We start from the raw sequence: 12814 nt of genomic DNA, 5'->3' as shown, positions 1-12814 counted from the left end.
TCACTCTCGTAAGTGACCGTGAAGGGATTGACAACCCCTTTATCGCGTTGGTTGCGAGGTTCTTATTTGTTTGTGTAGGTACGAGGGATTTGCGTGTAGTCTCCTACTGGATTGATACCTTGGTTCTAAAAAACTGAGGTAAATACTTACGCTACTTTACTACATCACCCTTTCCTCTTCAAGGGAAAACAAACGCAGTGCTGAAGAGGTATCAAGAAGGATTTCTGGCGCCGTTACCGGCAAGGTTGCACCAAGTCAAGTCAAGATTTGATCTCCCGTCAACAAGCCATTTCTGGCGCTGTTGCCGGGGAGATCTACATCAAGTCAAGACATACCAAGTACCCATCACAAACTCTTATCCCTTGCATTACATTATTTGCCATTTTCCTCTCGTTTTCCTCTCTCCCACTTCACCCTTGCCGTTTTATTCGCCCTCTTTTTCCGTTCCCCTTCTCTTTTCTAGTTCGTCTCTTTTCACTTGCTTCTTGTGTGCTTGTGTGTTGGATTGTTTGTCACGATGGCTCAAGATAATACTAAATTGTGTGACTTTTCTAATACCAATAATAATGATTTTATTAGCACTCCGATTTCTCCTCTTACCGATGCTGAATCTTGTGAAATTAATACTGCTTTGCTGAATCTTGTCATGAAAGATCCGTTTTCCAGCCTTCCTAGTGAAGATGCCGCTACCCATCTAAACAGCTTTGTTGATTTGTGTGATATGCAAAATAAGAAAGATGTGGATAATGGTATTGTTAAATTGAAGCTATTGCCATTTTTTCTTAGAGATCGTGCTAAAACTTGGTTTTCGTCTTTGCCTAAAAATAGTATCGATTCATGGAATAAGTGCAAAGATGCTTTTATCTCAATCATTTTCCTCCTGCTAAGATCATCTCTCTTAGAAACGATATTATGAATTTTAAGCAACCTGATCATGAACGTGTGCACAAGCTTGGGAGAGGATGAAATTAATGATACGTAATTGCCCTACACATGGATTGAATCTTTGGATGATTATACAAAAAATTTATGCCAGATTGAATTTTGCTTCTAGAAATCTTTTAGATTAGGCCGCGGGAGGCACTTTTATGGAAATCACTTTGGGAGAAGCTACTAAACTCCTAGATAATATTATGGTTAATTATTCTCAATGCCACACTGAAAGATCTACTAGTAAAAAGGTGCATGCAATAGAAGAAATTAATGTTTTGAGCGGAAAGATGGATGAACTTATGAAATTGTTTGCTAATAAGAGTGTTTATTCTGATCCTAATGATATGCCTTTGTCTACTTTGATTGAAAATAATAATGAATCTATGAATGAAAATTTTGTTGGTAGGAACAATTTTGGTAATAACGTGTATAGAGGTAATTTTAATCCTAGGCCGTTTCCTAGTAATTCCTCTAATAATTATGGTAATTCCTACAACAATTCTTATGGAAATTATAATAAGATGACCTCTGATTTTGAATCTAATATTAAAGAATTTATTAGCTCACAAAAGAGTTTCATTGCTTTGATTGAAGAAAAACTATCTAAGATTGATGAGTTGGCTAGGAACGTGGATAGAATTTCTCTTGATGTTGATTCTTTGAAACTTAGATCTATTCCACCTAAGCATGATATCAATGAGTATCTCAAAGCTTTGATAATTTCCATTAATGAGTACAAATAAAGAAACGCTAGGATGCGTGCTAAAATAGATTGCTTTGTGAAAGCGTGTTCTTCTAGTTTTCATGATAACAAGGATGAAGATCTAAAAGTGATTGATGTGTCCCCTATTAAATCTTTGTTTTGCAATATGAATCTTGATAATGATGGGACTGGATATGAGTCAACTCTAGTTAAAAGGCGTCCCAATGATTCGGAGTTTTTAGATCTTAATGCTAAAATTGGTAAAAGTGGGATTGAAGAGGTCAAAACTTTACATAGCAATCAACCCACTATTTTGGATTTCAAGGAATTTAATTATGATAATTGTTCTTTAATAGATTGTATTTCCTTGTTGCAATCCGTGCTAAATTCTCCGCATGCTTATAATCAAAATAAAGCTTTTATTAAACATATCGTTGATGCTTTAATGCAATCTTATGAAGAAAAGCTTGAATTGGAAGTTTCTATCCCTAGAAAACTTTATGATGAGTGGGAACCCACTATTAAAATTAAAATTAAAGATCATGAATGCTATGCTTTATGTGATTTGGGTGCCAGCGTTTCCATGTTTCCAAAAACTTTGTGTGATGTGTTAGGTTTCCGTGAATTTGATGATTGTTCTTTAAATTTGCACCTCGCGGATTCCACTATTAAGAAACCTATGGGAAGAATTAATGATGTTCTTATTGTTGCAAATAGGAATTATGTGCCCATTGATTTTGTTGTTCTCGATATAGATTGCAATCCTACATGTCCCATTATTCTTGGTAGACCTTTCCTTAGAACGATTGGTGCAATTATTGATATGAAAGAAGGGAATATTAGATTCCAATTTCCATTAAGGAAAGGCATGGAACACTTTCCTAGAAAGAAAATTAAATTACCTTATGAATCTATTATGAGAGCCACTTATGGATTGCATACCAAAGATGATAATACATAGATCTATTCTCGCCTTTACGCCTAGCTAGGGGCGTTAAACGAGAGCGCTTGTTGGGAGGCAACCCAATTTTTTTTCTTGCTTTTTGGTTCTCTTTAGTAATAAATAATTCATATAGCCTCTTTTTAGATTTGGTTTTATTCTTTTAATTAGTGTTTGTGCCAAGTAAAACCTTTGGGAAGACTTGGGGAAAGTCTTTGCGATCTTGCTGTAAAAAACATAAACTTTAGCGCTCATGAGATTTGCTTCCATCTTTTACTGGAGAGTGAGATTAGGTTGATTCTTTTTGCATATTATTAATAGATAAATTATCACATCCAGAAATTTATTTTAGAATTTTTGGGGTTACAGAAGTATTCGAAGCCTTCAGTTTACTACAGACTATTTCTATTTTTCGCGTGTTGTTTGCTTATTTTGATGAATCTATGGCTAGAATCGTAGGTTATGAACCATAGAGAAGTTAGAATACAGTAGGTTTAACACCAAAATAAATAAAGAATGAGTTCATTACAGTACCTTAAGTGGTGGTTTTTTTTCTTATACTAACGGAGCTCATGAGATTTTCTGTTTAAGTTTTGTGTTGTGAAGTTTTCAAGTTTTGGGTAAAGATTTGATGGATTGTGGAATAAGGAGTGGCAAGAGCCTAAGCTTGGGGATGCCCAAGGCACCCCAAGGTAAAATTTGAGGACAACCAAAATCCTAAGCTTGGGGATGTCCCGGAAGGCATCCCCTCTTTCATCCTCTTCTATCGGTAACTTTACTTGAGGCTATATTTTTATTCACCACATGATATGTGTTTTGCTTGGAGCGTCTTGTATGATTTGAATCTTTTCTTTTTAGTTTACCACAATCATCCTTGCTGTACATACCTTTTGGGAGAGACATACATTAATTGGAATTTATTAGAATACTCTATGTGCTTCACTTATATCTTTTGAGCTAGATAATTTTGCTCTAGTGCTTCATTTATATCTTTTAGAGCACAGTGGTGGTTTTATTTTATAGAAATTATTGATCTCTCATGCTTCACTTATATTATTTTGAGAGTCCTTTACAACAGCATGGTAATTTGCTTTGGTTAAGAATTAGTCCTAGTATGATAGGCATCCAAGATGGGTATAATAAAAACTATCATAAAAAGTGCATTGAATACTATGAGAAGTTTGATACTTGATGATTGTTTTGAGATATGGAGATGGTGATATTAGAGTCATGCTAGTTGAGTAGTTGTGGATTTGAGAAATACTTGTGTTGAAGTTTGTGATTCCCGTATCATGCACGTATGGTGAACCGTTATGTGATGAAGTCGGAGCATGATTTATTTATTGATTGTCTTCCTTATGAGTGGCGGTCGGGGACGAGCGATGGTCTTTTCCTACCAATCTATCTCCCTAGGAGCATGCGCGTAGTACTTTGTTTCGATAACTAATAGATTTTTGCAATAAGTATGTGAGTTCTTTATGACTAATGTTGAGTCCATGGATTATACGCACTCTCACCCTTCCACCATTGCTAGCCACTCTAGTACCGCGCAACTTTCGCCGGTACCTTAAACCCACCATATACTTTCCTCAAAACAGCCACCATACCTACCTATTATGGAATTTCCATAGCCATTCCGAGATATATAGCCATGCAACTTTCCACCGTTCCGTTATTATGACACGCTTCATCATTGTCATATTGCTTTGCATGATCATGAAGTTGACATCGTATTTGTGGCAAAGCCTGATAACCCACAAGTATAGGGGATCACAACAGTTTTTGAGGGTAGAGTATTCAACCCAAATTTATTGATTCGACACAAGGGGAGCCAAAGAATATTCTCAAGTATTTGCAGCTGAGCTGTCAATTCAACCACACCTGGAAACTTAATATCTACATCAAGGTATTTAGTAGCAAAGTAATATGATAGTAGTGGTAATGGTAGCAAAAGTAATATTTTTGGGTTTTATAGTGATTGTAACAGTAGCAACGGAAAAGTAAATAAGCGAAGAACAATATGTGAAAAGCTCGTAGGCAATGGATCGGTGATGGAGAATTATGTCGGATGCGATCGATCATGCAACAGTTATAACATAGGGTGGACATAGAACTAGCTCCAGTTCATCAATGAAATGTAGGCATGTATTCTGAATATAGTCATACGTTCTTATGGAAAAGAACTTGCATGACATCTTTTGTCCTACCCTACCATGGCAGCGGGGTCCTATTGGAAATTAAGGGATATTAAGGCCTCCTTTTAATAGAGTACCGGACCAAAGCATTAACACATAGTGAATACAGAACTCCTCAAACTATGGTCATCACCGGTAATGATCCCGATTATTGTCACTTCGGGGTTAACGGATCATAACACATGATAGGTGACTATAGACTTGCAAGATAGGATCAAGAACTCTCTTATATTGATGAAAACATAATAGGTTCAGATCTGAAATCATGGCACTCGGGCCCTAGTGACAAGTATTAAGCATAGCAAAGTCATAGCAACATCAATCTCAGAACATAGTGGATACTAGGGATCAAACCCTAACAAAACTAACTCGATTACAAGATAAATCTCATCCAGTGAGCATCATGAAATTGGTGATGGAGGAAGGTTGATGATGACGATGGTGACGGATTCCCCTCTCCAGAACCCCGAACGGACTCCAGATTAGCCCTCCCGAGTCAGTTTAGGGCTTGGCGGCGGCTCTGTATCGTAAAACATGATGAATCCTTCTCTCTGATTTTTTTCTCCCCGAACACGAATATATGGAGTTGGAGTTGAGGTAGGTGGAGCGTCAGGGGGCCCAAGAGGCAGGGGGCGCGCCCAGGGGGGTAGGCGTGCCCCCACCCTCGTGGACAGGGTGTGCCCCCCTAACGTGGATTCTTCTTCCAGTATTTTTTATATATTCCAAAAATAATCTCCGTTGATTTTCAGGTCATTCCGAGAACTTTTATTTCTGCACAAAAATAACACCATGGCAATTCTGCTGAAAACATCGTCAGTCCGGGTTAGTTCCATTCAAATCATGCAAGTTAGAGTCCAAAACAAGGGCAAAAGTGTTTGGAAAAGTACATACGACAGAGACGTATCAACTCCCCCAAGCTTAAACCTTTGCTTGTCCTCAAGCAATTCAGTTGATAAGCTGAAAGTGATAAAGAAAAACTTTTACAAACTCTGTTTGCTCTTGTTGTTGTAAATATGTAAAGCCAGTATTCAAGTTTTCAGCAAAGATTATGAACTAACCATATTCACAATAACATTTAGGTCTGATGTTTACTCATATCAATGGCATAATCAACTAGCGAGCAATAATAACAAATCTCGGATGACAACACTTTCTCAAAACAATCATGATATGATATAACAAGATGGTATCTCGCTAGCCCTTTCTGAGACCGCAAAACATAAATGCGGAGCACCCTATCATACCACATCACAACCATTTTAATAGCATATTGGCACGCAAGGTAAACCATTATAAGCTCCTAGCTAATTAAGCATGGCATAAGCAACTACAACCTCTAATTGTCATTGCAAACATGTTTCTTTCATAATAGGCTGAATCAGGAACGATGGACTAATCATATTTACAAAAACAAGAGAAGTCGAGTTCATACCGGCTTTCCTTATCTCAATCAGTTCATCATATATCATCATTATTGCCTTTCACTTGCACGACCGAATAGTGTGGATAATAATAATAGTGCACGTGCATTGGACTAAGATGGAATCTGCAAGCATTCAATTCAAGAGAGAAGACAAGGTAATATGGGCTCTTTGTTAGATCAACAATAATGCATATGAGAGCCACTCAACATTTTCATTAAGGTATTCTCCTCTCGACCCCCAAAGAAAAGAAACAAAACTATTTACACGGGAAAGCTCCCTACAAGCAAAAGAAGAACGCGAAATCTTTTTGGGTTTTCTTTTTAATTACTACTACTACTGGCATGGAAAGAAAACTAACTAAAAGCTACAACTAATTTTTTTGTTTTTCTTAAGGTTCTTGAAACACACAAGAAGAAAACGAGAAAAATGAAAATAAACTAGCATGGATGATACAATGAAAGAGTATGAGCATCGACAACTGGCATGAGTGTGTGAACATGAATGTAATTTTGGTGAGAAATACATACTCCCCCAAGCTTAGGCTTTTAGCATAAGTTGGTCTATGCCCATGGATGGCCTGGTGGATATCCGAAGTTGAAGTTGGGTTCATACTGAGATGCATCAGCTACTGCCTGAAGAGCTGTAGCATGGAGGCAGGCTGCCTCCGCCCTCCTCTCGTACTCTGTCGCCTCCTCCCTGGTTATAACATATCTCCCTTTTGCCTGAAAGTCAAAGAAGGCAGGAGCAGGGAGAGCGACATGATAGGTGCGTCATCTGTCAAAGATTAGTCGGTACTGGAGGAACTAATTGTTCCTCTCAACAAACTGATGACCGAACCATGGCATTATAATCTAAATAAGAAGGAGGCAACTCAATATCATCTCCATGTATGGGTATCTCAAGAAAATCAGCTAAACGGGTTGCATAAATTCCACCAAAGAAATCTCCATCAATACTATTATTATGCAACCTACGTGCAACAATGGCCCCCAAGTTATATTGTCTATCTCCTAATACAACACTCTTGAGAACACTAAGATCAGGAACACACATGTGACATGCTTCATCCTTACCATTTATGCATCTACCTATAAAGAGAGCAAAATAATGTATAGCAGGAAAATGAATGCTCCCGATGGTAGCTTGCATGATTTCCCTAGATTCCCCCACAGTGATACTAGCAAGAAAATCCTTATATTCAGATTTACGAGGTTCACTAACATTACCCCACTGTGGGAGTTTACAAGCAGTATTAAAATCTTCTAAGTCCATGGTATAAGATTTATCATAAAGATCAAATAGGTCAGTTTGAGAATTGCGTGATGATGTAAATTTAAACCTTCTCACAAATGAATCAGTCAAATAGAGGTACCGACGGCACTTATCTACCACGAAGCTCTCAAGATCGGCGTTACTCACATATGATTCAAATTCCTCCTTAATTCCCGCTCGAACCATGAAGTCCTCTGATGGCCATTGAGGGAGTCCTGGATTAGGGGGTCTCCGGACAGCTGGACTATATCCTTTGGCCGGACTGTTGGACTATGAAGATACAAGATTGAAGACTTCGTCTCGTGTCCGGATGGGACTCTACTTGGCGTGGAAGACAAGCTAGGCAATACGGATATGCATATCTCCTCCTTTGTAACTGACCTTGTGTAACCCTAGCCCCCTCTGGTGTCTATATAAACCGGAGGGTTTTAGTCCGTAGGACAACATACAATCATACCATAGGCTAGCTTCTAGGGTTTAGCCTCTCTGATCTCGTGGTAGATCAACTCTTGTAATACTCATATCATCAAGAATAAATCAAGCAGGACGTAGGGTTTTACCTCCATCAAGAGGGCCCGAACCTGGGTAAAACATCGTGTCCCCTGCCTCCTGTTACCATCCGCCTTAGACGCACAGTTCAGGACCCCCTACCCGAGATCCGCCGGTTTTGACACCGACATTGGTGCTTTCATTGAGAGTTCCTCTATGACATCACCGTAAGGAAGGATGCCTCATCTCGTTGTTAAAAACAACATTACCGCCGGGGGAGCTCTGGCTGTTGGCCAAACTCTCCGGCTCGGCAATTTCGTCATGACTGCCTGTTCGGCCGCTGCATCGACGATGACTTCTCGGGTCATCAAAAACAGCCTCCACATCGGCTCGGAATCTGCCAAGCAGATGGATCCAATGGAGCTCTCTTCCCTAAACGAACTCTTGGATCGCATCGCCGCCTTGGGAGTCACTACAGACTATGATCGGATTGGGCTTATACCCAATCAAAGGGAGATTAACTCTCCATCGGTCACCCATCACGTTGCGGTGGTGGAGGAACAATGCAGCAACTCTTCCTCTATTTTGAGGACTAACTATGTCTGGATTCCTGAGCTCTCCGAGCCAGATACCCTCTTACGGGAGGACATCACCCAAGCCCTGAACCTAGAATCAGGCAGCGGGCCAGACTTATCGGGCAGCACTTCGGAACCCGAACTTCCAAGATTAGAAACTCCTCGGCCCCTGGGTCTCAGATCGGGTAGGGGTTCGGACTCAAATCCACCCACCCACCCAGACATGAACGATCTTTCCCACATCGGGCAAGAGCCCCATGAAACAGTACATCAATATTGGGCTAGATTCCTCCTTGTGATGAACAAGGTTAAGGACTGTCACGAGGAAGATGCAATCTCACTTTTCTGCAATAATTGCACAGACAAGGGAATCCTTAACGCCTTAAGTCACCGTGACATATCACGCTTCACTGACTTGGCGTCCATAGTACGAAAGTACTGTGCGATGAAAGTGGCTGGAAAACCGAAACGAAATTTTGGGATAATCCGGCTCCAAATATACACCCAGTCCGAAGTAAAAGGGTGCACTATCATAAGACACCCAAGATAGTTGTAAAGAAACAAAAACCCTCTACATGGCATCGAACCGTACTGGAGGGATGGCTTAATGGACCCTGCAAAATTTATAGTACAATGGATACAATACCAACGCACAGCCTTAGAGCATGTTGGATACTCCGGCAGGTGGCCAAAAGTGGTGAGGATCTTCTTATCCCAAATGCCACAGAGCACCATCCCGTGGATAACAATATGGTGTTAATAGTCTTTGAGACCTTCGCATCAAATAATAGGCGCAAGCAAACACTCCGCAACATGGCCAAAATCTGCCACATAGCAGCATTAAATCCATGGAGTGACACGGCTATTACCTTCAATGCCAGTGACGAACCTAAATTCCGAACAGCCCGAGCACCAGCCGCACTGATCCTCAGTCCAATTGTGGACGGCTTTCGACTCACCAAAGTACTCATGGACAACGGCAGCGGATTAAACCTCATCTATGAGGAAACTCTTCAAAAAATGGAAATAGACTGGAACCGCATTGAGCAAAGTAGCACAACCTTCAGGGGAATCATTCCTAGTCGGGAGGCACGATGCGCTGGGAAAATCACACTAGATGTGGTATTAGGTACGCCAGAGAACTCTAGGTCCGAAGAAATTACATTTCAAGTGGCCCCGTTCAGCAGTGGATACCACGCCCTTTTAGGACGTGAGGCGTTCACGATCTTCCAACCGTACCCCATTATGGGTACATGAAGCTCAAAATGCCTGGGCCCAACGGAATCATCACCCTCGCCAGTGATCCGGACACAGCACTCCGTGCCCAAAACAAAACAGCAGCACTGGCCCTCGAGGCATTATCCGAAGCCCTCTCGGCCGAGGAATTAACCATGCTACGCTCCACAGTGGACAGGGACGACGTGATCCTCGATAAGAGATCCAAGTCCACCTCTTTTAAACCAGTGGATGAAATAGTCAAATTCCAAGTCCACCCAACAGACCCTACAAAAACAGCCTCCATCGGGGCACAGTTAAACCCCACTGTGGACGCCGCACTATGCGAGTTCCTGCGCGAGAATTGGGACATATTCGCCTGGCATCCCTCAGACATGCTAGGAATCTCACACAGGCTGGCCGAGCATAGTCTCAATATCCTAAAGGGATTCAAGCCGGTCAAGCAAGCTCTTCGGCATTTCTTCAAACCTAAGAGACAGGCCATGGGAGAGGAACTAGCCAAGTTATTGGAGGCCGGATTCATCAGATAAATAAAACACTCGGACTAGCTAGCAAACCTGGTGATGGTACCAAAGAAGGATAAATCCTGGTGCCTTTGTGTCGATTTCAAGGACCTCAATAAAGCTTGCCCAAAGGATCCCTTCCCCCTCCCCTGCATCAATCAAATTATTGCTGCTACCGCAGGACACGAGTCATTGTGTTTCCTCGACGCATACTCCGGTTACCACCAAATCAAGATGGCGGAGTCCGACCAAGCCGCAACGGCATTCATCACACCATACGGTCCCTTCTGTTTCAACACAATGCCTTTTGGGCTCAAAAACGCCGGAGCAACATATCAGCGCATGATTCACATGTCTGGAGAAACAAATCAGCAAAACAGTAGAGGCATACGTAGACGATGTGGTCGTCAAAACCAAACACGTCGACTCTTTGATAGATGACTTGAGGCTCACATTCGACAACCTACGAACATACGACATCAAGCTCAATCCGGAAAAATGCATTTTCGGCGTACCAGCCGGAAAGCTCTTGGGTTTCATCGTCTCCAGTAGAGGTATTGAAGCTAATCCGGCCAAAATCCGAGCTTTGTCACAGTTGGCTACCCCAACAGACCTCAAACAAATCCAGAAGTTAACTGGATGCGTGGCGGCTCTAAGCCGCTTTATCTCCCGCTTAGGAGAAAAGGCTTTACCCCTTTATCGCCTCCTTCCGCGCACCAAACACTTCGAATGGACGGACTCTGCCACAGCTGGATTGGAAGAAATAAAGGCCATTTTGGCAACCAACCCAATCCTGGCCGCGCCAAACATCGGCGAACCAATGCTGTTGTACATTGCGGCAACTCATCAAGTTGTAAGCGCAGTGCTCGTGGTCGAACGAGAAGCTGACGGACATAAATTCCCTCTTCAAAAGCCGGTATACTATGTATCCACTGTCCTCACTCCATGCAAATCACGGTACCCACATTATCAAAAGATAGCCTATGCGGTATTCATGGCATCCCGGAAGCTGCGGCACTACTTTCAAGAGTGTTCGATTATAGTAGCCTCGGAAGTGCCACTTAATGATATTATAAACAACCGCGACGCTACGGGCCGGATTGCTAAATGGGCCATTGAGCTCCTCCCGTTCGACATAAAATACAAACCTCGACAAGCCATTAAGTTGCAAGTATTGGCCGACTTTGTCGCCGAATGGACGGAGGCCGAACTCCCTAAAGAGTACGGCACATACTCCAATTGGATCATGCACTTCGACGGTTCTAAAATGCTGGCTGGTCTAGGGGCTGGCGTCGTCCTGCCATCCCCAACCGGAGATACCGTTCAGTATGTACTGCAAATATTGTATACAGACTCCAACAACGCAGCTGAATACGAAGCTCTGTTGCATGGTCTTCGGATGGCAGTCTCCATGGGCATTCAATGCCTGGAGGTGCGTGGGGATTCAAACCTCACAATATCCCAAATAAATGGAGACTTTGACGCCAAGGATCCAAAAATGGCGGCCTACCGAAACGCCATCCTAAAAATGTCAGCTCGGTTCGAGGGGCTCGAATTTCACCATGTGGACCCGGCCAAAATGCCCGATACCGAACACTCTGACACAATCGGAGGCTCCGCCACCGAAATAACACCTTCATCCCACGTAATAATGGCCATCATAGCCCCATGGACAGAACCATTCCTGGCCTACCTAACTAGGCAGGAACTTCCGGAGGACCAAAATGAGGCACGCTGCATAGTGCGGCGATCTAAGGCCTATAGGGTCCATGAGGGAGAATTGTATAAAAAAAGGACTACCGAGTCCTTCAAAGGTGCATCTCCGAAGAGGAAGGGCGGAACCTTTTGGCAGAAATAAACGCCGGACTCGGCGGTCACCATGCCGCAGCCCGGGCTCTGGTAAGCAGGGCCTTCCGTACAAGATTCTATTGGCCAACGGCCTGGTCAGATGCACATGACTTGGTCCAACGTTGCGCCAGTTGCCAGCTCTTTGCAAATCAAAGCTACATGCCACCCACCACCCTCCAAACAATCCCCATTACGTGGCCCTTCGCGGTCTGGGGGCTTGACATGGTTGGACCCCTTAAAGGGGGAACCCACAAGAAAAAATACTTACTGGTCATGGTGGATAAATTCACCAAATGGATAGAGGCCAAACCTGTTAAAACAACCGAATCCGGACCAGTGATAGACTTCATATCCGGGGTCGTACACCGTTATGGCGTCCCCCACAGTATCATCACTGACAACGGCACGAACTTCACTGCTGATGAGGTAAAACTCTGGTGCAGCAAAATGGGCATCAAGCTCGATTATGCATCAGTCTATCACCCACAAACCAACGGCCAAGTTGAGCGAGCAAACGGTCTTATAATGAGCGGCATTAAACCCAGATTAGTGCGTTCCTTAACGGAGTCTAACACGCACTGGGTAGAGGAGCTCGACTCCGTACTCTGGGGGCTGCGGACCACGCTGAATCGTAGTACCGGATATACACCCTTCTTTATGGTGTATGGCGCAGAGGCAGTCTTGCCCTGTGACATA

This window comes from Triticum urartu, chromosome 3 (genome assembly GCF_003073215.2).
Source record: "Triticum urartu cultivar G1812 chromosome 3, Tu2.1, whole genome shotgun sequence".
Taxonomy (NCBI): Eukaryota; Viridiplantae; Streptophyta; class Magnoliopsida; order Poales; family Poaceae; genus Triticum; species Triticum urartu.
This window is presented reverse-complemented; position numbering follows the sequence as displayed.